General features: G+C 38.5%; 1 protein-coding gene and 1 long non-coding RNA gene across 2 annotated transcripts in view; both read left to right on the forward strand.

The window, feature by feature from the left end:
* The window catches only part of LOC134210723 (leukocyte receptor cluster member 8 homolog), a 126,642-nt gene that overhangs the window by 36,830 nt on the left and 63,119 nt on the right, over positions 1 to 26,693 (forward strand). The window lies entirely within an intron of this gene.
* Positions 620 to 1,737, forward strand: LOC134215013 (uncharacterized). The gene is made up of 3 exons (XR_009979998.1): positions 620 to 830; positions 913 to 959; positions 1,012 to 1,737. It is a non-coding gene; the product is annotated as an uncharacterized LOC134215013 (long non-coding RNA).

Genomic DNA, 26,693 nt, shown 5'->3' on the forward strand with positions numbered 1-26,693 from the left:
CAGCTGCTCAAGCGCACCAATAACAAGATCATTTTTGCTCCGATTTTTCAATTTTTACAATGCACCCCAAAACAGAATCAATAAGATATTATTATTCCATCAATACATAATGCGTTAGGAAAAGATTGATTAATTTTATCGATATTTTACATGTTTTTGCTATGATTTCTCAATAGTTTATATCGACATCACTGTCTGCTGCTGATCAATGATTGCCTGCATACGACGCTACCCACGACGTGCAGAGTGTTGAAACCGGCGACGTCGTTAGCATGGTGCATTACTGGGTGGAATTTTTTCACTTTGATCACTTCCTTATATATCTTCCCTGCATTAGCGCTATGTGATAATACTGTAACACAGGTAAGGGTCCACTTTAGTCCTTTTACCTTATTACATAAACGGCAGCCAAACGGTAACGTCATCTGCCTGAGAGTAGAGAAAAAAATGCTGACAGCATGAAATTCGGTTCTGGGTACTCATTAACTAGGTACTAAATTTTGGGCCCACTTATGGACACTCTTCTCCTCTGCCTTAGAGTATGGGTTAGATGCAAAGTCGCACCAAGTGGTATGGTCCACGCAAATGGGACGACGATGTGCTACCTACGCTCGTGGACTGGGAGAGTAAACTCTTTGTCCCATTGTATGGTGTGAACGAGCGAATCTGATGAAGGCCAAGGCCGACCGAACTGTGAGATGTGTAGTGGGATTAGTCGATGTTGGATTGCCAAGAAGAATAGTGCAAATTGCTAATCGGAAAGTACAGAGAAGTGATTCTAATTAATTATAAAAAAGGCAAACGTGCGTTGGTTAATACGGTGAAATAAGGTGAGCTTGGGAGATTCGATCGTATTATGGTAGTGAGGCTAATAGATTATAAATTTATTGAAACGCCATTGTACGCATTTAGAGATCTTGTGAGGCTCAACTCCACGTGGTTCGTCATTGGAATTCACGGTAAGAATGTGATTTATATTTCGGAATCACGCTAACTTAGGCATGTTAACAGGTCCCAGAAACCCCTGTTAACGTGGGGTTTTTGTCCGGAGTGATCAAATATCACGAGTACCTCAACGGCCACGTGATCGCTATAGTCGCCAATTCATCCAAGCCCACGTGTAAGCTCATCAAGCCTAAACAGCCCTGGTGACGCCCTCAGGCCTCCGGGACGGTCCAAGACTTCCTGGCCTCGTCGCTGTCCGCCTCCAAAACCCGCGTTGAGGGTCTGTGCACCCGAACAACATCAGTGACGATTCCTGCCGCGTGTTCGGCAAGACAAAACGTTCGTACCAGCAAATCTGCAGGCCCTGACCCGCTCCGTCAGCGACGGAAACAACGAAGAAGACCTCGTCGACACATCGGGCGTGAGCGGCCGAAGCCATCGAAGTCGTATCATCACTGCCCTTGAGTATCCGCGAGGACGGCCCGTTATTTTCTCCCGTCTCGCTGGTGGAAACAAGCCGCGCTTCTCCCACCGTCTCGCCCGCTTCGGAGCCCGCAATAATTTCCAATCTCGCTGCCGGGGAACGAGCCTCCGCAATCTGCGTTGAGGACTGTTTCGTCGTTCGCTACCGGAGTGGTCAACCGAAGGCCACGGTGCCCCATCGCTACCATTTCGAGGGCTTACGCTATTCGCATCATCGACCGGGGAAGGTTATCCCCGCCGGCGTCAGAAGCTCGTGCTGACGACTGCTGGTCCTCGGGCTGTCTACCGGAATCGAACGTGGTACCACGAACTGAGATCTGCACGCCTTGCAGGAACCAGCCAACGATCCTCAATGACGCCCAACGTTACCGCAAGTATTTAGTTAAGGATATAAGGATACATTGAGCTTAAAATTAGTTTTAAGTGCAACATTTGCTTAGCACATCCCATGAGATGGATAATTTGTACAATATAAAATCTCGATAAAATCTAGCTATGTAATAAATTATGATCTGAAGTTGCAATTGACCTTCGACTAGTTGTATCTAATAACATCGTCCAGTGAAACATTTAGCAGTTCGGTTTTGGACCTTTAGTTCCTTTTTTTTCCGTTTCGCATCGAGTTCGCTTTCCCTGTTGTGCCACGTTTTGAGGAAGTCAGGGTGTTCGAGTGATAGAGCCACTTTCAAACCTGCCCTAGTGAGGAGTCTTTGGCCGGACTTTATCAGCGTCAGCAACCTCTCAATCTTAGAGAGTGGCGCTTAAGTTGCTGTACGCCGTGTGCTCAAAGAAATCGTTACAATACCTATCATCATACCGCCGCGTAGATTGAACTTCGAACTAAGTCCAGGTTTACTTTTTTAGTGAGAAGATATGGTCAGGTATATTGTATATATGTGAATTAAATGTATCTGTGCATACTGGGGTGGGTGGGGTGTTTTATTGTTTGACTGTATTGGTAAGCCGCAAGGCAGCCATTCTGAATGACATGTCATGAAGCCTTAAGCCGAACTCCATTTCACCGAAACGATTATTAGAAAAATGCTATGGTCGATATACACCCGATGCTGTTTTTACACGGAATTTTTTTTACACGGTCGTTTACATTTTTGCAAAGTTGCTCCATTTTGCATGATTCGTCGAGAAATCATAAAACTTTTTTTACACGGATTTTCTAATTTTGAACTGAAAACTTTTTTTACACGGAACGCATCCCCCGTGTCAAAAAGAATCGGGTGTAATAAGATAGAAGTATACATATGTTTTTGCTAGGTTATTATCCATCTTAAGTATCACCCAACCAGCGGATGGCAGACTTTAATACAGGGCATTGGGCATATACAATTTCGGAAGATTTTAATACAATTGTTGTATTGAAATAATACAGATTTGTATTATTTTAATACAATATTTGTATAAAAAGCTTACAGAATTGTATATGCCCAGAATTTATACAATAATTGTCAGATTTGTTTTTTGGGTGTAGGCCTAGACCACATGTGCCTTGACTTTAGAAGATTTTGACAAATACACTTACTGAGGACATTCTCCATTGAACGTTCAAATAGATAACACATTTTATGTTGTACAGAAGTGGGGAACTTCAAAAAATGTTCCTTTGATCTCACTTACGGTCAAATGATGGTCTTCCAGATACAGTTCACTCTCTGCATCTCGATGTTCTATATCTCGATATCTTTTCCTATGTCGATGGTTTTCTCGGTCCCAACAATCTACATACATCTGGCACGCATTCTTGCCTTTTCGCAGCTCGATGTGCTTTTCCACCTTTTTCCCGATCACCTCTCTACCGACTCCTCTCTTCCTCCTTTCTCCTCCCCTTCACCGCTATTCCCATCGTACCGTCAGTTTTCTCTCTACTCTTCCTCATTGCATCCAGACAGGCAACATTGAAGAATTATCGCGGAAGGCATAGCAGTGGATGGGATGTCAACCGTTTTAATTTATCAGATTTTCTTAATCGGTTTTATTTTTGCCCAGATATTTTAGAATCTATAATTTAAATTGACGTTATTAAGTTAACCATAACTTTAGTTGCCATAAGACGAGTTCGTACTTTATCTTCTTCATCTTCTTCAATGGCTCTACTTTCCAACTGGAACTAGGCCTGCTTTTCAAATTAGTATTCTATTAGCATTTCCTCAGTTATATATTAATTGAAAGCTTTTCTATGCCCGCCGTTGCATGAGTATGTATTTTGTGTGGCAAATACAATGGGTATACTAACTATGCCCACCCGAAAACATCCTAGACCGGACCCGGATTGACAATCCTACGCCTTTGCTTGCAAGGCTTCTGGAGAGCCGTACAATCCCATTTAATTCCACCACTTGAGTGTAACTTTAACATATACATATTTCGACCTCAACAGTAAGGCCGTCTTCAGTGTCTCGTACTTGAATCAACATTACATTGCATACAGCCTTAAATGGGATAGTACGAACTCGTCTTAGGACAAGAGAAAATATTCCATCAAAAGCTCAAAATAATTTTCTTATAAAAATAATTTTAGTTATCATGGTCTCTAAGATCACATTGTTTACTAGTTGTTGGTAACAAGACGCGTTCGGCAAAATTGCCCTTTCTGTCAAACCACCATTTTGGCAGAAAATAATTTCCTACTGATCGTCTTTTTCGGTAAAAACGACCAGTTCAGCCAAAAGAGAAATTCCATCGGAAATCCCTTAGAGATTTCTTTAGAAATTCATTGGGAATGTCTTCGGGAATCCATTAGAAATTCTTTTGAGAATCCAGTAGGGATTCCTTCGGGAGTCCAGTAGGGATTCCTTCGATATTCCAGTAGAGATTCCATCGGAAATCCAGTAGGGATTTCTTCCAGAAGTTTCGAGAAAGTTGTACCAAGGAATTGGACGAAATTCCTCGAGTAATTACCTTTTTGATTCATATCCCTTTTCACTTCGGAAGTCTTTATAGCACATGAGGAGTTTCGAAAAACATTACGCAAATAATTTGAACAGAATTGCTCCATGAATTCCGAAAGGAATGTATAAACGCTTTAAACAATTATAAAAACGGTTTGATCAATTGGTTTGGTAACTTCGGCAATGTTTTTTTTTGTCTTCTTAGAAACATTTTCAGCCCAAGAAAATGTTGTAGGTAATAATTTATGTGTAAAATAAAGCACTGTGCAAAATATGATTAAGGTCGATTCTAAAAAAAATGAACATTTCCCTGGATATCATGTTCATTCATTTATTTAGTTAACATCTAAACAGATAACACTGAATCAACAATTTGACGCCACAATACACGGTTCGAGGCCGCATCTCTCCATCCTCGGATACGCCCCACGCTCGCCAAGTCGTTTTGCACCTGGTCTACCCATCTCGCTCGCTGCGCTCCATGCCGTCTCGTACCTGCCGGATCGGAAGCGAACACCATCTTTGCAGGGTTGCTGTCCGGCATTCTTGCAACATGTCCTGCCCATCGTACCCTTCCGGCTTTAGCTACCTTCTGGATACTGGGTTCACCGTAGAGTTGGGCGAGCTCATGGTTCATTCATGGATATCATGTGGTAGACTTAATTCGAAAAATGTATTGGAGGCAACCACTTTTCTTCTATAGAAATAGAATCACCGGGTTCCTTTTGATTAAATAATCCACAATTGATACAGCTATATCCAAGCATCGAACATCTAACGTTGGTAAAGGTTTTCAATTAAAAAAGGGTTTTATTCTTTTCTGACATTCCACACCTCAAGCAAATCCAGCATTATAAACCTCAGTACAGGCCATCCAAATCTTTCTTTTCGCACCCAAGCTTTTTTTTGCAAAATGTCGATTGTTTACCGCACCATGTCGCGCCCAGATCTAGAGAAAGAACATGTGCAGAAAAGAAAAGAAAGTCATGTCCAACGCTAGTTCCATTTTCCCGGTACCTACACTAAACGGGATTTAATACCTATTGTGTATTATCACGCAATGGTAAACCGAGCGACAAGGATCTTTCCGGACCAGGGAAGACCCAATCCAGGAAGGAAGCAGTGCTACCAGAGGGAGGAGGAAGGAAGCGGTTTTGCTGCACTACCGCCCGACGAACTAAAACACGGAACAATCAACCACTGCTGACCGGACAAAAAAGCAGACGAGAAACGGTACCGAGCTTAGTGTTGTATATCCTTAATCATTCCCGTAGCTACCTCAAGCGACGCTACAGCACACTGACCTCCTCTGGTAGCCACCCAACCGGAGAACAAAAGCAGGTCACCAGGAAGCCCCAAACCTCAGGGCAAGTGCAGACACCACCCAGACGCGAACTGCGCTGGTTGCATTAGTGTTTGTGATAGTTAGCTACGTTGAAGGAAAAGCTCATCATCGCCCGTTGCAAATTAGACGGTAGTTACATCTCTGGAGCAGAAGGTTTTTCTCTCACATACGTTATGCAGTGATGAATTGTGATGAAGTGAGGAAAATTAGTTCGTTGATGAGTCTAATGAATGTTTTATCTTACATTTTAGAAAAATATCCTTTTTTGAAAAGTTATTTCTCGAAAAGCTATTTATCGTTTCAAAATCCACCAGCAGCGTTCAAATTTTTGGGCTAAATGTACTTCTATTTATATTTATTTTTGTTGGATATTCCAATATACCCTACCCCATTAACTAAAGTTCTGTTTTGTCTATTTCAGGTAAGATAATATCAATTTATGCAATTATGATCCAATTGTAAGAGTAAGTACATACTTGCAATTAATAAATGAATTCTTAATTTGGGGTAGCCAAAAAATTGGTATGAGGGTTTGAATTGCGTTCTATAAAGCAATTTAAATGTTTCATCTCTGGTTTTTACAAGTTATAACATTTGTTTCTGTCCGTCTTTGCGACATCATAAATACTCACAGCAAATACTTACAGCAAACGTTGCGCCGACATTTTTCGGACAAGCACATTCTTCTATCTAAAACCATCCCAATTACTAAGAAACATTTCAATATTTTTGTTTTTTGTAAGTTTTCATAACCATTACCAAAAATGTAGAATATCAAGTGTTGCGGTAGGATAGATTCGCAATATCAGGTACTGAAATATCTCTGGTTATCAGTTTTCAAAGTTTTCTTCCTCTGCATATTCACATCTTGGAAACCCACTGGATTATCCAGCATCATCTCATCATGTTCATTAGATGCTCCAGTGGGAACCGTATTGCTAAGCAATGAACTCACTGATAAATAGCCGGGAGCGGTCATCTGAAAGCAACTTTGTCTATCACATCACCCAGTAGTCCATGTTCCGGTCAAATAAGGAAGTACAGAAAGTTCCAACATATAGAACCTTGTACATACGAACACTTTCCAGCTGAACGGAGATCGCCAGCAGCTATGAATGTCAGCAATAAAGAGAACAAAAGAAGGTCAACTATCCCCGTTGCCGTACGGCAAATAAACTAGTTGAATATAATGAGAAAATGGGGGTTGTATCGTGTAGAAAAATATGCCGCGTCCTCAGTAGAGAACTCATCTCGGACCATCATCATCAACACTACGCCATAGCATCATCGTCGTCGTCGTAGTCGTCATCGGCAGCTCCATCTCAGCCTCAGCCATGTGGTGCAATTCCGTAGGTTGCGTTGGTGGGTCCGCTGATGTTTAAACAGCGAAGAAAGCCCGCTTGAGGGCATTTTTTGATTGCAATAAGCTGACAGAAGAGGCCGAAAGCAGACGAACTCCACTGAGAATCTCTCACTGGAGGAAGCACCAGGCAGCGAGCAAAGTCTTGTCAGCAACTTTTACCAGAAACATTTCCCTTCGTCGTCCTCCATTGACTACCATTTTACGTCACAGTCGTAATCGTAAAGAGAAATGATGCTTGATGGTGGAAATTTTATCGGAGAGAACTCTAGCGTAGCGTGTCAGTGTGATACGGCGTGTCAGGACAGGATCAAAGCTGTATGAAGTAGATTTCGAAATTGACGATAGGATTTTTTTATAAATAAGATAGGATTACACAATGTGTTGTTGTATTGCAAAGTATGTAAAGAAAACTCTACAAAATCGATTATTAATTAATGCATTAATCAATCAATACTGGAATATTCTGAAGATTGAAAAACAATTTATTTTTATTAGATATATGTACCTACAGCTACACTGATGGACATAAGTATTCGTCATGTTTTCATAGTAATTTCTATGAAAACATGATGAATACTGTTGTCCATCAGTGTACGTTTCGTTATACCCATCAATCTATCATGTTTAATTATACGTTCCATTACTTATTGGTTATTTTTTTATTCGTATGTTTATTTGGAAGGCACTCTGTGTTCTTAACCGCATTCTACTGTACAGAATCCACACAGAATCTATTTTTAGATATCCCCAATTCGTTATTATTGTCGTTTGCCAGTGTTCATCTCATCCTGAGTCCATTGTGTCCATTTGTCCGTATGAAGTATCCAATGATCGTTGCTTTGTTCGGTTGCCATTTATCAAGGTACGTTGAAGGAATGCCTCCGAGAAGAACAGTTTTGTCAGTCGTCAACAGGCAGCCGTGTCGGTGATTGACAAGGGTTTGGTGGAGGGGCTGGGAATCGAACCCATGACCATTCGCTTATAAGGCGAACGTGTAGCCAACTACGCTACGGGATCCCCCCCCCCATTTTTATGGATTATCATGGGGTTAATTTTTGTAATAAAGCTAAAAAATGATAGCACGATAGTGTGAACTAAAGATTTAGCTCAACAATTTGGGGATTGAATGATGGTCCGAACATGCAGAAGTGCTTATTTTCGTATTGTCATAGCGACGAAAAAATATCAAAGCGTGGACTGGAACAAGGTGAATACAAACAGGTGTAGCAGTATGCCAATTGCATGATTCAGCCATCTTGGATTTATATATGGGGCAGCCACCGAGTTTGTTTATGTTTTGCACTGAAAATGAATTTTTCACCCCCGCGCTAGTCTCTCCCATCTACTGTCGAAGTGAGTGAACCTTGATTTAAGAACCCTGGACTGGAATTGTTGTTTTGTTTTCGTTGATAAACGCATACCATGAGTGTGCCGAATCTTAAGTATGCTGGTACTTTATTGTACTTTTCTTTCTCTATTCTAATTCATATCTAAGCAAAATTGAAAAAATATCAAGCTGGAAATTCCGCTCAGAATTTCCTCCTATAATGGCAGTGCCAATGATAACAGTAATGGGAAATTTGTCGTCAAATATCCGTTTTATTAGATAATTTCGTATCAAAATGTCTTTTAAAATACATGCTGAACTCGGATTTTTGAACACCATATTTGAACGAGAGAGAACAAAACTTCAAAAACGAAGGAAAGAAGGACCTTGCGAATGCGATCGAATTCTCCTAAATAAATCTGGCTAGCAAATACGCACTTCTAATAAAAAGATTTCTAATAATTCTTTCCTTTGCATAAAGAAGTTGTTTGAAATGGTTGGTTATTCAAGATTCTTACGCATTGTATGACAATTTAAGACATTTCGCTGAACAAGCTCTATATATAATTATTTGCATAGATAAAACTCAGTATTTAAGCTTAGTTTTATGTCAGTTTTTTGCCTTTTTTGTATACTGCCTATGATCGCATATCAGTCACATGTTTGCTGGATTTCCTATTCATATGGAACAAATATGCGGGCAGTATACTACATATAAGAAAAGGCTATAAGACCACTTCAAAATCGAACTTTTGATTGAAGGCATGGAGACTCACAGTGTTATATACCAATCAACTCAGCTCCACGAAATAAGCTGATGTCTGTATGTGTGTATGCGGAGACACCATACCTCAGGATTCATGATGATACGTTCGCCGGCTTCAACTACTCCTCAGTCACCAACACTTGGCATGGTTCGGCCTACCACGGTGATCGCCTTCGCTGCCTTCGCGCAGGTGTAATCGACGTGGCTATTCAAATTTAGTCGATCGTCTATCATCACCCCCAGGTATTTAGTGAACGATGAGACCTTATTTCGTTTCCTTCGATTATAATGTTAATCCTTTAAAACGCTTTGCTCAACAGGACTACGTCATCAGCAAATCCAACGATCATGACTCCTTTGGGCAGCTTCAACGATAATACTCCGTTGTATATCGCATTCCAAAGAGTTGGTCCAAGTTTAGAATCTTGTGACACTTCTGCCGTTACCCTGCCCGATCTTGACCCGATGTTTGTTTTTTAAGTCAAGATACGGTTCTCAAAGTAGTTCTTCAAAATCCTGCATAAATACGCAGGGGCACACCGGGGAAGATCCGTAAGGACTCGTACACTAATTACAATAATTACTTAACTGATTTGAATTCAGGCTTAGATTACTACTTGCCGCACGAAGTGATTCGACTAGCCGACCTTTGTCAAAGTGCTTCGTGATCCACATTCTCACGCAAGATCTTATCCTATGCATCGATGTAAGGTTTCTTTGACCAACGCTGTACTGGATGGTCTGATTATCGTTGTCAGTATATTCCTCGCTAACTCTCCAGTTCATATCTCCCTCATCAGCTATAAGTTGCAGAATGTTATATGGATGATAGATTCCCAACCGCCGGTTCTTAATGTGCTAACGTTGTCTTCGTTGCACAGTTTAAATTCCAGTTTTACAACACGGAAAAAAATGTATACCCATATTCATGAATTAAAAATCATGAAAGTCATGAGCTGACAAGTTCATGAAATCATGATTCCAGAAATATTATCCAAGGTACTATCCAATCCTCTTCATTCGACAAAATGCATAATCGGGAAAATCAATAGGAGCAAATAACTAATAACCCAGTCAACACAAAATCGTATATGATGCAACATAAGATGCTAAGGTGGAGGCGATATACGTACATGTTGCATGGGAAAGTACCTATATCGCCTCCACTTTAGCATCTTATGTGGCTTCATATACGATCTTGTGTTGACTGGGAACTATACCACTGATTTATTTTATAACAGAAATTGAGAACGAACAATTGAATTCATTACTTTTTCAAAGTTTTAGGATAAGACATAAAACGCCCTCACCCCTGTTTTGCCTCCATTTTTAAAATTTCTATGTCTGCATAAAAACATACAACTTCTACCATGAAACACATAAACTCATACACCTAACCACTTCATATATAGTAGTGTCTAAAAAGTATAAATCCAAAGCAAAAAAAAATATTTGTCATTATTGACAAAATTCAACACTAACTGAATCCAAATGCAAGCACCATGGACGGATTTTTAATCAAGAGATTGTTATTCTTGTCGTAGCCACCACAAACGACGTTCGTCAGTCAAAAAGCATTCTGTCAACTGTATGAAATCGACAAGATAAATTATTTACATCAATTAGCGATTTTAACAGATTATCCTCCATGCCCTTAAACAACGCACGATTGGGAAAAAAATTAAACTTTCTTAGAAACGGATTGGATTAATAATTAAGTTGATAAATAATAAATGCAATATAAGCTATTAAATTTAATTATATTCTAAAAAAAATCACATGACTTCCCAGGTAACCAATAAGCACAGAGAAACAGACGTCTCACTTAGAACAAAATGCAATTAAAATCATCGTCACGAAAACATTGTTGCTCAATGCTAAAATCCCGGTGTGTGGCCAAGCGGAAACCAGATGGCGGTAGTGTGCAAACGTCAAACACAAGCAAAATCGATAGAAGCGCCATCGGTGGTCGATTGACCAGCTACAAAAAGTTAAATAAACCGTTAAAAAGGCGGACTATGGAACATGCTTTGAGTAAGACGTCTGTTTCTCTGTGCAATAAGCATTAAGGTAAACACTATAGCAGCATTATACTTGCATTGCATATGCTCCATGCTCTATATAAGCATTTCGAAAACTTGGCTGATTTAAATAAGCATTCTCAAAGCAATCATGAGAAGCATAGTCTTATGATAGCATTTTTAATGCACACTGTTGTTTTTCGTAATTTGCAATGAAATCGCTACATTAATGCCACTTTAAAACCTGTGGTGTGCACACGTCAAACGTTTTCGACTATTTGTCCAATAAACTTATACGGAAGAAATAAACTACCCAATAGTGAGTTTAATTCACCCAACCTCGAACATTCGTACGGGATGCCAAAATTGAGTAAGTAGGGTCGAAGTAGTTTGCCTTAACTCCCATGTTAAAAAAGTACCCAACGGAAAATTTATTCACCCAAATGCAAGTTTAATTCACTCAATTTCGACCTCAGGTAATAAAACTCAAAATTGGCTTCCCGTATTGAACTGGCGTCGTTGGATTGTCTGGCTCTTTTGTTTTTGACAACATAAGAAAGAGTGGATGAAAGAGAAGAGAAGAAATAACTCAAAAATAAGTTTAAAAAAAACTCAACGCTGGGTACTTTTTTTCTTCCGTGTACAGTTCTGAATAGAAATAGGAACGTGCGCTACTTTTTTTTCCATTCCGATGACTGACAGGAGTACTTGTCGTTAACCTAACCCTATCACTAATTACATAGTTCATCTACATTTTATGTTCGATGGATGCTTTGAAGCGGCACTACTGTAGCTGTTTCATTGCACCTGGGTATGACGTTTGTGATGATTGCATTCTGAGATAAGTTTGATCAAGTTTAAATGTTCCTGAAGGGGCGTAATGTTTATGTTGGGCAAAATTATTCCCACTACCATCTCCCTCTTATGCGCCAGCTGGTAAGGGCAATGACAACTAGAGTGTCAGGTGGCAAGAGCGCGAGTTGGAATCCCACTCGAAAAGAGTAACATATTGTGTATCATTTGAATATGAAAATACAATCACGATATAATATAAAAAAAATCTATGTAACAAATAGAATTAGAAAAAAATGCCATTGAAACCTTTTTTTCTGTTTTTAAAATTAAGCATTTATTCAGCATTTTGAATTCTGAATAAATGCTACTCAGCAAAAGTTCTATTGTATCCATAAAGTAGGATAAAGCACTTAAGAAGCCATATATTGGGTCAAAACCTGCATTAAAATAGCATTAAAGGCGACTATAGGACTTATTGGCATTTTATGTTTTGCCGTAAAGGCGCATGATACCAATTAAATGCTTTATTTAATGCTTACTGGTTACCTAGGTTATAAAATTTCTTCAGAATCTCGAGTGTTAGTGTCCCAAAAAAATCGTAAGACTAATAGCCGAAAAGTTATCCGAATTCCTGTTCAAATAGCCAAAAAAAAATGACGGGAAATTGAGATCCAAATATCAAAAGCTCTTCCGAAAAACAGAACCCCTTGAAGTTTTATCGAAAGTCCAAGAATAAATTTTCAATTTTTTTTAAAACTGAGTTGAGAAAACCTTTGAGTAACAAACAGCTTCGAAATGAAAAACAGCGGATAACTATACTGCCCATGATCGCATTGTAACATTTGCTTTTTGGTTAATTTTGTTAATCGTTTGTCAATCATCCCCACAAACTCAATCATTTCCAGCTTACCACAGATAAGCAAGATAGTAAAGCCTATTTTTCAGTTGCGGGATTAGATGGAGTAAATTGAACTTTCCGAACGATTTATAGGCTTTTTACAAATTTAACAAAAATGCGAGTGTTACAAATATGCGATCATGGGCGGTATATTATTTGTGCATTTTCAAGTACATATCTAAAGAGTTATGTTACAATTTCAGTTAGAGTTTAGATATCTTGCAAAAAAAAATCTTAGGAGGTACCACAAGCAACGCCAGAGTCTGAGAGGGTACCTCCTTATCAACAAAGTTAAGAACGGCTGACCTATATGGATTTTTCAATTGATACCATTTTGGATTTTGTAGTTTTAAATGGCAACCAATAGGGAAACTGCTCCTGGATTTCATCTCATAGTTCCGATGTTCATCTCATCATCAACAATATGATTTTTTTCAGCAGTAAGCACGCATGGTTACAAAAAGAAGGGATGAATTTCGTGCCGTATTTCTTTGTTTTGCGATGAGATGAATATATGTTCAGTGAGATGGACTTTTCAGCGCGTTCTTGAAACATTTAAACAAATATGCATTCGACTGTTCCGATTTTTCCAATAAACTTGTTGTTTTTGCCTGAGGCGTTTTTTAATCCATCGAGAATTAATTCCTTTCTTTAGTCTCATACTGAGGCCAAATAAGGATCGCTGTATGACAATGAGCTCCATTTGCCTTTAATCGAATGATTACCTCTAAGGAGACACTTAAGCAATCTGCATTCTGAACTTCGCTTTCGACGTTCTTCAATTGATACCACACTGAAACCTTTAGTGTGTGAAACTAGACGGTATGGATTTCTAGTTTTATACAGAAATTTCCTATCCTACATGGATTTGCTTTATTTACGCGTTGTTTTTTGGGGGGGTATTTGGATTTCTAGGGCTCCTTCCTCAAAAACTTATTCTATTATCCTTTACAACTTTATTTTCTCTTCCTTTCCTTTTTTACTTCTTCCTTTTTCGTCAGGTGAGATGAGCGAATTGATGAGAAAGACCAGTGAAGGAGGTAGCACAAATCTCCCAAATTGAGGGGAACGTGCCTCCTGAGCCGACATTCTGATACATGATACCACCCAGCAAACACAAGATCGTATATCATAGCGAATAAGTGTACAAAGTGGATGCCATATATGTACATTTTGCATGCAGTCAAATGGAGGCATGCGCCTATATCGCCTCCACCATGTATACTTATTCGCTAGCATATGCGACTTTGTGTTGGCTGGGCAGTTGCCAGTTGTTTCTGACTTTAATGAACTCGTAGAGCTAATTGACTTTTCTTATTACTTCAAGCTGAAGGCTTTCTTGGAAAGCGCAGCTACCAGGTTTTGGTTGAGCAAACGTCATTCACACGGTGGCGTTACGAAAGAGAACATTTTAAGTGTATTGGCAGCGTATAATATTGTTTCAAGATAAGATTTTTATTCAAACGTATCCGTAGAGTTACTGTGATGTACAATAAACTATTTTTTAACTTCCTTGGACGTCGTACGCCATTCAAACATTCCTTGAGTTCAGGACTTGAAATCAACAGCTGCAAGAAAATCGTTTTTCAGAACTGAAAAACTCAATATGCTTCAAATTACATCCATTACACCTCCTTGAGATATTCTAGGCAATCCAAACTGTCCTTGAGTTTGAGACTTCAGATCTACTGCTGCTTAGAAGTTCATTTCGGTACTCAAAGTTTCAATGTTAATTCCATTATATCCATCCTGGGACACTTCCAGTGCAAAAACTGTTAGCAGCACTCCATAATTGCTCGTCAAAGCGCGTGCACGTGTGTAGTTTATCAAATAAATGAAAAAAAATCATACCTTCCTAAACAAAACTTTATTTCGTATTGTCCAAACTTTTGTTGAGTTCGGGACTAGCAATCAACAGTTGTAATTGTAGCGGTTTCCGCTACTCATAGTTTCGATACGTGTTAAACCATTTTCATTACATCTCTTCGAAGTTATTATCCTTGTATATATCGGCTGATTGTTTGGATATACTGTATGTCACCAAAACTGTCCTTGAGTTCGAGACTTCAGATCAACTGCAACTAAAAAGCCTTTTTCGTCACATATATTTTTTGTATGTATTCAACCATGAGTATAACATTTCCTGGAAGGTTAACAGACACAGTTTTGGAATATTCTAGGTCATTCAAACTGTCTTTTAGCATAGAATCTACGATCTTAAGCTTTCAAAGTAGCGTTTCTTGTCTCTCAATGTCTCGAAATATGGTCAAACTTGTTCATCACATCTGCTGCGAAACTGCTTTTAACAAGAGCGTCCACGTCTCTGGTGTGCTGCTTTGTGCCCTCCCACGCAATCCAGCGCAATTTAATGAAAGAAGAGGGGTCGTTGCTTCCATTAGTGGTGTTGGATTGCGTGGCTCAAAGTAGTCCACCAGCGACGGGAGCAGCTCTTGTTTACAAAAGTGGTTTCGCCCTTTTGTAATGTTGGTGCCGATATCTTCTTCTTCTTCTTCTTCTTCTTATTCTTCTTCTTCTTCTTCTTCTCCTCCATGGCTCTACATTCCAACTGGAACTTGGCCTAGCTTTTCAACTTAGTATTCTTCTAGCATTTCCTTAGTTATTAATTGAAAGCTTTTCTATACCTGCCATTGCATGAGTACGTATCTTGTGTGGCAAGTATGGCAATGGATACAATATGCTCAGGGTGTCGAGAATGTTTCCAACCCGAAAACATCCTAGACCGGACCGAGAATCGAACTCGCCATCTCCGGATTGGCATTCCTACGCCTTTGCTCGCAAGGCTACTGGAGACCCTGATATGTTTAACTTGCCGATATATTCAACTTTATTAATCACATACATATAGCAACTTTAAAAAAAATTGAAATGTTGATGTCGATATATTGGAGCCTTGAATGACGGAGTAACCATTAGCACTTTGTTTTGCTTTTTCGCCAATATAAAGCTATATAAGCCAGTATAAAACATGTTTGCACTGTGACAGCGTTATATTCGCTCGTACGGATTTTTTACATGCTTACGGTTACCTGGAAAATTTACTGCTGAGATATAGATCGCAGATTCTGAACTCAAAGACGGTTTTGATGACCCAGCATATCCCAAAACCATCTTACCATGTCTCCTGGTCTTCATGAATATGTTATAGATAAGGTTGAATACATATCAAAGCTTGGATCGACGAAAAAAGTTAGAGTAGAGTGGTAGTGGTAGAACGTAAGTTCTGAACTCAAGGACAATTTGGATGGCCCAGGATATCCCAATACTATCTGACTATGTCTCATGATATTTAGGAATATGTTATGGATATAGTATTATCAAAATCGTAGGGCTACCTAGTGTAGTATATAATATTTTATAAAAGCTTAGAGTGACGAAAAAAGCTCGCATGGATACTTTAGATACTGTAGCCGTTCAATAAATAAAAAAAAATCACGAAAAAAATGGAACTTATCAGATTTACTGCGTATTACCGCTTAGAAAAATTTGGGCATGAAGAGGCTAAGAGATACCCCTGCGTTATCTTTACCTATTATAAATCCTGTTACCCAAGGATGGGTAAACAGTGAAGTCCATACAAGGTTTGATTCCGGTGCCTTATAGCACCGTGTGGGTAGTCGGATCGTCGTAAATCAGGAATAATACATCTGGCCCTACTACCCATCGGTATAGGTGTCAGGTTTTGATCGTTACCAGAGGCTTGCCAATTTATGTATCGAGACGGAGGTAGTTAAACCATTAACCTGCCTACCATTTCAAAAAGATGTCACCCTTTTCACTCGAGTAACAGAATAGCTCGACTGTCGGCCCATAGACGCCTAATCCTAATCCATAATCCAAGATTCCTCCGATATGTTGTTTGCGTGACCAATATACCATAATCAGGATCTTACTGACATTAATCCTGATACACTGATTGGCATTCCTGCTGATGGGCTTGTGCTCTTTAAACGACACACGGTCGTTTTGATAGGGCCTTCTTGCGAACACATGCAGCTTTTAGTAGAGGTTTAACAGGGCCCACTGTCAACCCCCTCTACATCCTAGACAGACCCCCAAAGAATCAGTAGCCATTGAGCAAGTGATATTTTGACATCTCTAACGTGTTTTTTCTCTAATTTTTCTTTTAAATATAAGAGAAAGGCACAACCCACGCTATGTAAATTATTCTGTTTTTTTTTTCTTTAATATACAATTTATTATAGTATACATCAACAGGCTTGTTAATGCCCCAATGATATTTAAAATGTTCTGTTCTGAGTATACAATGTGGAAGATTTTTTTTTTGATTCGGTGGGATTCAAATCCACGACCCTCAGTACGCTAGACTGGTGCTTTAACCAATTAAGCTACGACAACGTAGCAACGTAGCGGCTACTGAATTAGCTCGAAATTCCCAAATTGGGCCCATAGTCGAATCACTTACAATCCATTTGTCAAGCCAACACTTCCAAGTAGAGGGACTTGGACATTAATTTACAATTTGAAAACTCAGATGTGAATATGTAGAAGAACTGTTCCGTTTTCCATCTCACTGAACATATACTCATCTCATCGTGAAACAAATAAATACGGGATTGATATCATTTCTTCTTTTTTCTAGCATGCATGCTTACTGCTGAAAAAACATTATTTTTTTCATTAGATGAATAACGGAGCCCAATAGAAGCCCAATAACAATTTTGCCAAGGGCGCTGGGAGTAGATGCTACGGCTCTGACCTAACTACTATGTACACTAAATATTTACAATGATAGGGGAAATGTTCCGAACTTCATCTCACTGTACATATATCCATCTCATCGCTAAACAAAGAAATACGGCACCAAATTCCTCGCTTCTTTTTGTCAACATGCGTGCTCACTGCTGGAAAAAATCACAAAAATAATAAACAAACCAAATTCCTTTCCATTGCTTTGTTTTTGATGGGATGGAAATAGGAGCTATGAGATGAAGTGGCGAACCGTTCCCCTATGTTATGTATGATAGACAAAATCTTCATAGAACAATTAAACTTCAATCCTAAAGCAGTGGACTCCAGGAAAGGAGGCGCATGGTGCCTGTTAATTCTCTGTTGAACATACAACGTCGGAACGCACACTGCACTGTGAGGCAACTTTCATACTTCATAGATTTTATACTTCCATCACGGAACGGCTCAAATACTCCACCGTCGGCACCAATAACAGGCGTTCCGAAGTGGAAGTAAGTTTTCACATTAAATACTTTTCCTAATGTCCCCCGCCCTGCCAAACCGGAAAGAAACTCAACCCAATGACGCTGCTGCTGGTGTTTTCGCTGTCTTCCGTAGAAAGTTTGTTTTTAATCGGGGATTATTAAAAAAAGGTTTTCGCAACGCTCGTTCCATTAGGCTGGCTGTTGGAGCCCCGGTGGTAACTTTCCATCAAGACATCTAATTTGTTTGCCAGAGCCCTCTGGCGCAATTTTAAGACGTACGGATCCCCAACGATTGTCAGTCAAGTTTTGAAGCTATTTCATACTGCGGCATAATTATCGTAGTTTCAGACAAGTGGAAAATAATTGTTGGTTGCTTGTCGTTCAAATTAAAATGTTCATGTGAGGGCAAAAATCGCAGTGACCAGTGACTTCTGTGACCATTATAAGCATTCCTTGCCAGCAAATCGACTGGTCAAAGCTATCACAAAGAGCACGTTCCGTTCTGGACCCAATGAAATATCGCACAAAAGTCGAACTTTCCTCTCAATTAGAGCAACGATTAATCTATCGCCATCAATCGACGCCATTCAATTTGTTTGGAATAAATACCGCAGCCATATTGATTGGATTCTTCCGCTTTTCGTTCAGGCCATACGCCGCAAAACGGGTGGACAAAGTTTCTCGAGCAAACTGTTTGTCGGATACCAGAGGCCAACTTTTGTTCAATTGTTGAACGCAAAGTTATTTCTTAATCAACAGTCATCACATAATTTATTCGCCCAGTCGGTCGCATAGTGGCGGGATTTTTCAGAATAACCGAACAATAGTAGAACTGTACACAGTAATAAGGAAGAAACCCGGACTATTAAAAACTCCGGAACGCAAAAGCCAATCGGGCAGTTTGCATAGAATTTTCAGCTTTTCATTTTACGAAAAGCTTTCAGGAATCGATTCCACACTCCACAGCATGCAAATGCGCATAAACGACTGAATGATGCCGCGTGGATATTACTATTACCAAATTCAAGTTAAAACCTTTTTGTGGTATTTTAACAGAAACTCGAATATCCAAGTTTTCTTAACAATACCATGTCCTTTTTGCTTCATCCTTGACTAGTGGTTTCTCCATTTTGATTTCTTATACCTATAGATTCTACATCAATTCTGCAAAATATTCTATTTACATATGTAGTGGCTATAATGAGAATAATTATTTTTCAGAGAAATAGGTAACAGTTCGAATCTAATAATTGAGCCCAGTATTACCATAGAAAAAGAAATTCTCTTCTAGTTTATTAAACTGAAAGATTGATTTGTTTCACACTATCAGCGTCAAATAATAACTGCTATGAGCAGGGCCTGACCTGGGTGGTCCAGGGGGGAGGGTGTAGGTGCTTGGCCCCGGGCCGCCACAAAATCGTATGTACCAAAATCAACCTTTTCCGTACATTTAGGGGCTCCCGAAAACTATCGGCCCCTGGGCCGCCTTCCGGCAAAGTCCAGTCCTAGGCATAAATAGCAAAATCCATTAACAGCGCAAATACTAGTTTCACAAAACTTCCGGTCACTGTGCGATGCCGTCGCCGTAACGTCTGATGCCGACGAAGAATTTATTGAAGTTTCAGTCGTCAAGCCTGTTTCCGTTCTCCTCTATCTTTGCCAATCGATATAATAATAATAACAGTTCCACAGTAATGACGAGCAAATACCAATTAAGCTTCGGATGATTCGACGTTTATTTTGGGATTCAATCACGCCTTTGGGGTTTGAGCTAATTTTCATCATGTTAAGTACAGTCATTCCATTCATGCAAATAATATTTCATGTAGAGTTATCTTAATTTGTTGTTTCATACAAACTAAAATAAGCAATGATCAAATCAATGAGTACATACATTCAATTCTATTATAATAAGACTATATTCAGTAAAAATTGGACACTTTTTGGTTTGAAACATTCGAAGTCATTCAGTGATGAACTTATAAAATCATAAAAAATCACTTTAATAAAGATTTAAAAAAAAAATTCGTTAAACTTTTTTTCTTCGAAAAAAGTAAGAATTGAGAACGCTAAAAAAAATTATACATCTATAAAACCACATATATAACGTAACTAATAGCAAATATTACTCAAACTCAATCGTCTGTCCTAACGGATCTGTTTATACATGTCGTTTGTAAAAAAAATTACTAGTTCTCAAGAAACAGGGGGGATCAAGTGTCATATTTAACAAAAATTGCACGAGATTTTCTCCGCAAGTTCCTTCGACAATTCCTCCGGATGTCCCTTCGGGAATTCCTCCGCAAGTTCCTTTGAGAATTCCTCCGGGAATTCCTTTGGGAATTCTTCCACAAAAAACAATGAAAGGAATTTCGCCAAATTTTCACGGATTTTTATTTCATGAAAGCGCATCAAACTATTGTAAACAAGCTGTTTCTCCTTCAATAATGTTACTTCTAACTCGAAAATCAGGAGAAATATAATCATTTTATCGACTAGTCATCGTTATTTGCACAGATTTATCATAACTATTCAGAAATTTAGATGTCAAAACAAAGCAACATTCCCATCATGACTGCTTGTAATGTGACAGGTGACCGGGAGCCCGCTACATTTTCATTTGGTTTCTTGAACATGAAAATGCAACTGTTTTCGCTTTCACATAACGATCACGAAAACGACCAGTACTGCTCCGGATGTTCCTCCGGGAATTCCTCTAGAAATTCCTGTTCCGAAAGTATCTTTGAAAAATCTTCCAAATTTTCTATAGAAATTTATCTTAAATCCAGAAATTCCACTGCATTCACTCGTTTTTTTTTTAAGTTTCTCCAAAAGAACATTACAATTTATTCCTAACATCAAGAAATTGTCTCTGAAATTGCTTCAGAAATTCACCTAGAAACTCCTTACGAAATTTTCACAGTTACTTGTACCTAAATTTCTACCAGTAATTCCTCCAGAAATCCCCGCAAAAACTCCTCATAAATTAGGCCTGGAACTCTCCAGAAATTCCGTATGTAATCCTTTCGGAATTCACATGGAATTCCTCTAAACCCACCTTCCACCACCGCCCCGGATATTCTTCCGGAAATTCCTCCGAGAAAGCTTCCATAAACGGCTATGGAAATTCAACATAGAATTTCTCCAGAAAAAATTACACGCATTCATTCATTAAGAAATTCTAATATAAATTCTTCCATAAACTAATCCGGAAATTTATACAGGTATGCCCCCAAAACTCCACCAATACCATTTCTGATTTTTTTAAAGATGTTTTTAAAGTTTTTTTTTTTTTTTTTGTGTCTTTATTAAAGAGACTTTCAGCCCGAGGCTGGCTCGTCTCCGCTGTTTTTAAAGTTGTTCCTGAAACCTCTAACAAAATTCATCTACATATGCACTAGTTATTGGTCCAGGAATTCTTCCGTAAATTTCTTCCGTAAAAAATAAAAAGAATGTCTCTAAGAATTTCCTTTAAAAATTATTTAAGAAATTCTCCCGGAAAACTGTGCAGGTACTCACCCAAAATTCGGATATTGTTTTGGATAAAGCCAGGTTTTTTTTTTTCAAAGAATTACTTCATAAATTCCACCGCAATAACAAATACCCCAGAAATTCAACTCTCTCCCTTTATCTTCCAGAAATTCCTCCCAGAAATATCCCAAAAAATCCTCTATACATTATTAAAAAAGAGCAGTTCCTCTCTGGAAAATCTCTGTTTGAAGAATAATTTCCGAAGAAATACATTTTTGTAGCAGATCTTGCGATATTTTCCGAAGCGATTCCTGGAAGATTTCCTTAACAAATCCTCAAAAAAGAATTGTTGAGTAAATTCTTTAAATTATTGGTTTGAATCCATGAGGAAATTTTGGGATTAAGTCTTGATGGTATTTGCAAAAGAAAATATTTTTGATTTTCTTAACAAATTTCAAGTGGACTCTTGCATCAATTTCAGATCGTAATATCAAAGATATTCCAGTAAGTTTTTCCGAAAATGAATTTTATAAAAAAAAATGTTTGTCACAGAAAATCCAGAGACTAAAATAAAAACTCTTTTTAAAAAAATAAAAATTTTCCATGAAAAAAAATAGTAAATTGCCAATAAAGAAATCAGTGTACCTATCGTAGTTCCTAGTCATGATTGGCCGAGAAACAACAAATAATGCATAGCTCACCAATTGAATAGTTTTCTCGGGAACTAGAAAGCTATTCTCAATATACATGCTTTGGAGTTTCTTTAATTCAAGATCAATAAAGATGCCGGCCACGTCCTCACAGTCAATTAGGATAAGGGGAGAAAAATTAGTTCGACACTCATTGCTACAAGATACCGAGGAATCCTCTGCATTTCCATGAGGGCACTGGAAAGGAATAGTATGTTAGTTGGGAAGGATATATTTTGGAAAACGTCTTGGTAAGCGACTAATTATTTCATTTGAACAACGCCATATTTATGATGATACAAAAACGGAAAATAAACGCGTGTCTTACGTATTTTCCCGAAGAATGATTCGATATCTTAACTACTTCGCGATGACTAAAACACGCACTGCACAATGCTTGCACGATAGCTACTCCGAAAAAACACGCACTGAACTGATTAACTTTATTACCAACCGGGCAATGCAAAACACAATATTTTGACAGATCGCGCGATCGTTCTGCTGTCTGACACAAGAGAAATCACATCATAAATTAGCACTTTTAAAAGCAAAAATTGTTATTAGGTATAAAAGAAAAAAAATCAAAAAGAAATCAAAATGTTTCACGGAAGATATACAAAATTTCCATAAATAATTCAATATTAGCAATAAACAATTACAAAATTTCCAAGAAACATTTTTTTAACAAAAAAATATAAACTTTCCACGAAAAAATCATTTGGAACATTTTGAATTTTTATGGAAAATTCTTCTTTTATATACTCAACTCTCTTTTTACGTCACTTATTGGGGGGACGTAAACCGAATGTGACATAAAGAAATGTTGCTAAAATTTCTAGCATTTCACTTAATTTATTAATCGTTGGATACTTTAAAATAGATTCACTTGCGTCTTACATGAGGTATTGTAAGATCTCTCCAAATCTAGGCATAAGAGGTGTTGTAAGATCTCCAAATTGTCCTGGAGTTTGCATCAAATTGTCTACCGAATCAACAAAGGCTTCCATGATGCTCCCAGCCTCGGTGTCAACCCAATTTTGTCCTCTGATTATTTGTCTTGCACTTGCGTCTTCAATTCTTGCATGTATGAAGTTGTAACATCTCCAAATTGTCCTGGAGTTTGCATCAAATGGTCTACCGAATCAACCAAGGCTTCCATGGTGCAGGGCAACAGAGACTATGTCCAAGGGCTTTACAACCCCTACCCACAGCCTCTGCAAGTTAGGGGGCCTGCCTAGGACGTGGTGGGCTCTGTTAAACCTCTACAAAAAGCTACATGTGTCCCCAAGCAGGTCCTATCAAAGCGACCGTGTGCAGCTCAAAGCGCACAGGAGCCCAAAGAGTGCCAATTGGCATGAGGAGTGTCCTTACTTCGGTAGGGAAGTACGTGTTCTGCTTCAGCAGAGAGCGAGTGATCTGCTTGTGTTAAGGCAGGAGTGTCATAGTGCGTCACCACTATTGTCACCTCCGAAGCACGACAGAAGTTTGAGTGTGAACTGCACATGCCGAAAGAGTGTCGTAGCGTTGTATCGTTGACTGATCCCTACATACCGCTATTGACACATCAAGGCATGCCAGTGGAGTGTTAGGGTGAGCACCCAAATAAGACTCACATGGGGCTAGTGACATTTGGAGAAGCTGCTTCGGTGGCAGGGTGGTAGCGGGTTGAATCCACACACCCACAGTGAGGCACAAGTGGTGCACGGGGAGTGCCCCTACTTCGGTAGGGTAGCGCGTGGTCTGCTTCGGCAGAAGAGCGAGTGATCGGCCTGTGCTGAGGAAGGAGTGTCGTAGCGGGTAACCGCTATGGTCACCCCGAGGCATGGCGGAAGTTTGTGTATAGACTACACATGCTATGTCTTAGCGTAGTATCTGTAGGCCCAGGCAATTACCGCCAGACTCCTCGAGCCATGGCAGTGAAGTGTTAGAATGAGCATCAAAGTAAGCCTCAAATGGTGTGAGTGCCTATGTGAATGTGTACATTAAGTACAGCCTATCCTCCAGAAAAAATGCTGGAAAGCTGTTCCGGGGGGAAATTAGGGTTGAAGCCCAAGGAGGGTTTAGTGGGTGAGAGTCCCACACTCCAGTACACTGCCATGTGTAAATGAAATTCTTGAAAATTCAAATCATTTTGTTAAATTAGTCTAATTTTTGCCATTTTGCCCTTGTGACGCAAGATGGTGTGATTGTGTTGATTAATGCCTAACATATGGAGATTCACTAAGTGAACTATATTGTTAACTAGCAGACCCGTCGAACTTCGTCTCACACAAAATTAATTAGAAGAAACATTCATTTTATATTCACAATTTATGTTTAAATGTTTATTCCGCGATTCTATTTCATTAGGCAGAGCAAACATCTAGACTTCATTTTTTTTTTCACATGCCATATTGGATTCCATTTGCTTGATTAGTTCTCGTGTTATGCAGAAATTAGTGTTTTATTTCTATGGGAGTTTTTGGACTATTTTCAACTTTTAAAAAAATCTAAAAAGATTGGTGTGCTCTACAAGTCTTGTAAATATTGCGATTCGCTCCGTTCACGTTTTGAAAAAGCTTTTACGTTTTCGAGCTTTTAAGTTCATAAAAACACTAGAGATTTGAGTATTTAATATAATTGCCAATGTACGATTTATCGCTATATTCTTAAAACCAGAAGCTGATCATTTGTCATAAATTTGCACGTTAGAGTTTCTTCAAACAAGTTGTTCGAACAAAACATAAATCAAATCATATGATATTTGATGCTTACAAAAAACGACCTCCAAATTTGGTTCATTGCACCATATGTTAGTAACAAGTGAAATCAAATGACAATTAGCTGAAAATTTAACAGGAGGCTTAGTTCAGCATAAGAATTGTAATTCTGAGCTGACCAGTTGAATGTTCGATACTTTTTAAAAACATGAAAAGGTCTAATTTAGATATACTATATTTCATATTTTATTTGGATGTTTTATTTTGGTATTTCATTATGCAAACCTTCCAAAGTTGGATTAGGATTAAAGCTAAATAGGAATATTGGATTTACATTTTAAGCTAGTACATTGGATTTGGTTATCGGATTGAAAAATGTATGATTTAAATATTTGAATTTTAATTTGTATAAAGATTATTTTAAAATGTGTAAATTGTGTACGGATAATGCATTGTGAATGGTTATTCATAAAAATGTTTTTTTCTCCATTTTGTTAAAGAAGAAGGGGAATGTGAGGGTGACATTTATTATAATTTTGGAAATCCATTTCCAGTGTGCATCGATGACAGATATGCAAATATCATCCATTTAACGGTTTGATTGTCACCATTGATTAGTGAAAAGCAGGCCATGACTTTGCCTCTTTACTCGTTGGGAAACCAACGGGGTTGTACGCTTCATAAGTAAGACAGCACACAAGGGACCGGACCAACAGATAGCTCATTGGGCGGCCACACAGTATACATCATAATTATCATTGCTATAAAAAAAACTGTTCTATTGAGTTAATACAAACTAAACATCAACAAGTATCAAAATCGGAAAAAAAATTCACTTCTTTTAGTGGAATGTCTTCAACTGCCTAAGACGAGTTTAGAAGTTTCCATTTTATTCCACTACGTTTTGTTATCTCTACAGATACATATTTCGACCTCAACTGTGAGACCATCTTTAGTATCTCGTACTTCACTCGACTAGAGGTGTACGCCACCGCCGTCAGTTTTTGGCACGCCGTTGCCGCCGAAATTTTTGCATCGACGCGCCGCCGTTTAAAATTTGTCACGCTGCTGATCTATAGTTTTCCACGCCGATTCAAATTTGAAGAAGATTCAGTAGAATTTCCGTAGAATTTTCTGATTGATCTCCATAATATCACGTTGAAGCTCCAGAGAATTTTTCGTGAAGATACCAAAGATTTTCTTAAAAATTCCGTGCAATTTCTTGTTGAAATTTTAAAAACCTCTCCGTAAAAACTAAGAAAAAACTCGTGCGGAAATTGCGAAGGATTTCCCGTTGAAATTAAAAAAATATATTGTTGAATTTGAGTACCGTCAACTGGGGGGAAGATGATCATTGAGGTGAAGATGATCATTTGATGTGTCAGTCAAAAGTGCCAAATTTTTTTATGAAACGGTAGTCAACAATATTCTCCGCTCAAGTAATGTTACCGCTAGGTAGAAATCCGAGATTTTCGATTATAATCATGAAAATGTATTTTGTGAAAGAAAGAGAGAGATAGTCATAAATGACGCTATTTTCGTTTCAAATATTGACTTCGTAGACTTCTTTACGTAGTAAATTCAACATTCATGCAAATAACCTAGTGTATTTTGACTACTAGGTCATAATTATTTTAGTAGAGCTGTCTTGATCAACTTCACCCCAAACCAGATTACTCAAAAAATGTGTGTTAATTTAATTTATTTTAATAAATGCGAATGCATTTCAGAAAACTAAAGTTGTTGATTGTTGCAACATATAGCAGTACATGTTTTGAAAATATTTGTTTCGA

The sequence above is a fragment of the Armigeres subalbatus genome, chromosome 2 (genome assembly GCF_024139115.2).
Source record: "Armigeres subalbatus isolate Guangzhou_Male chromosome 2, GZ_Asu_2, whole genome shotgun sequence".
Lineage (NCBI taxonomy): Eukaryota > Metazoa > Arthropoda > Insecta > Diptera > Culicidae > Armigeres > Armigeres subalbatus.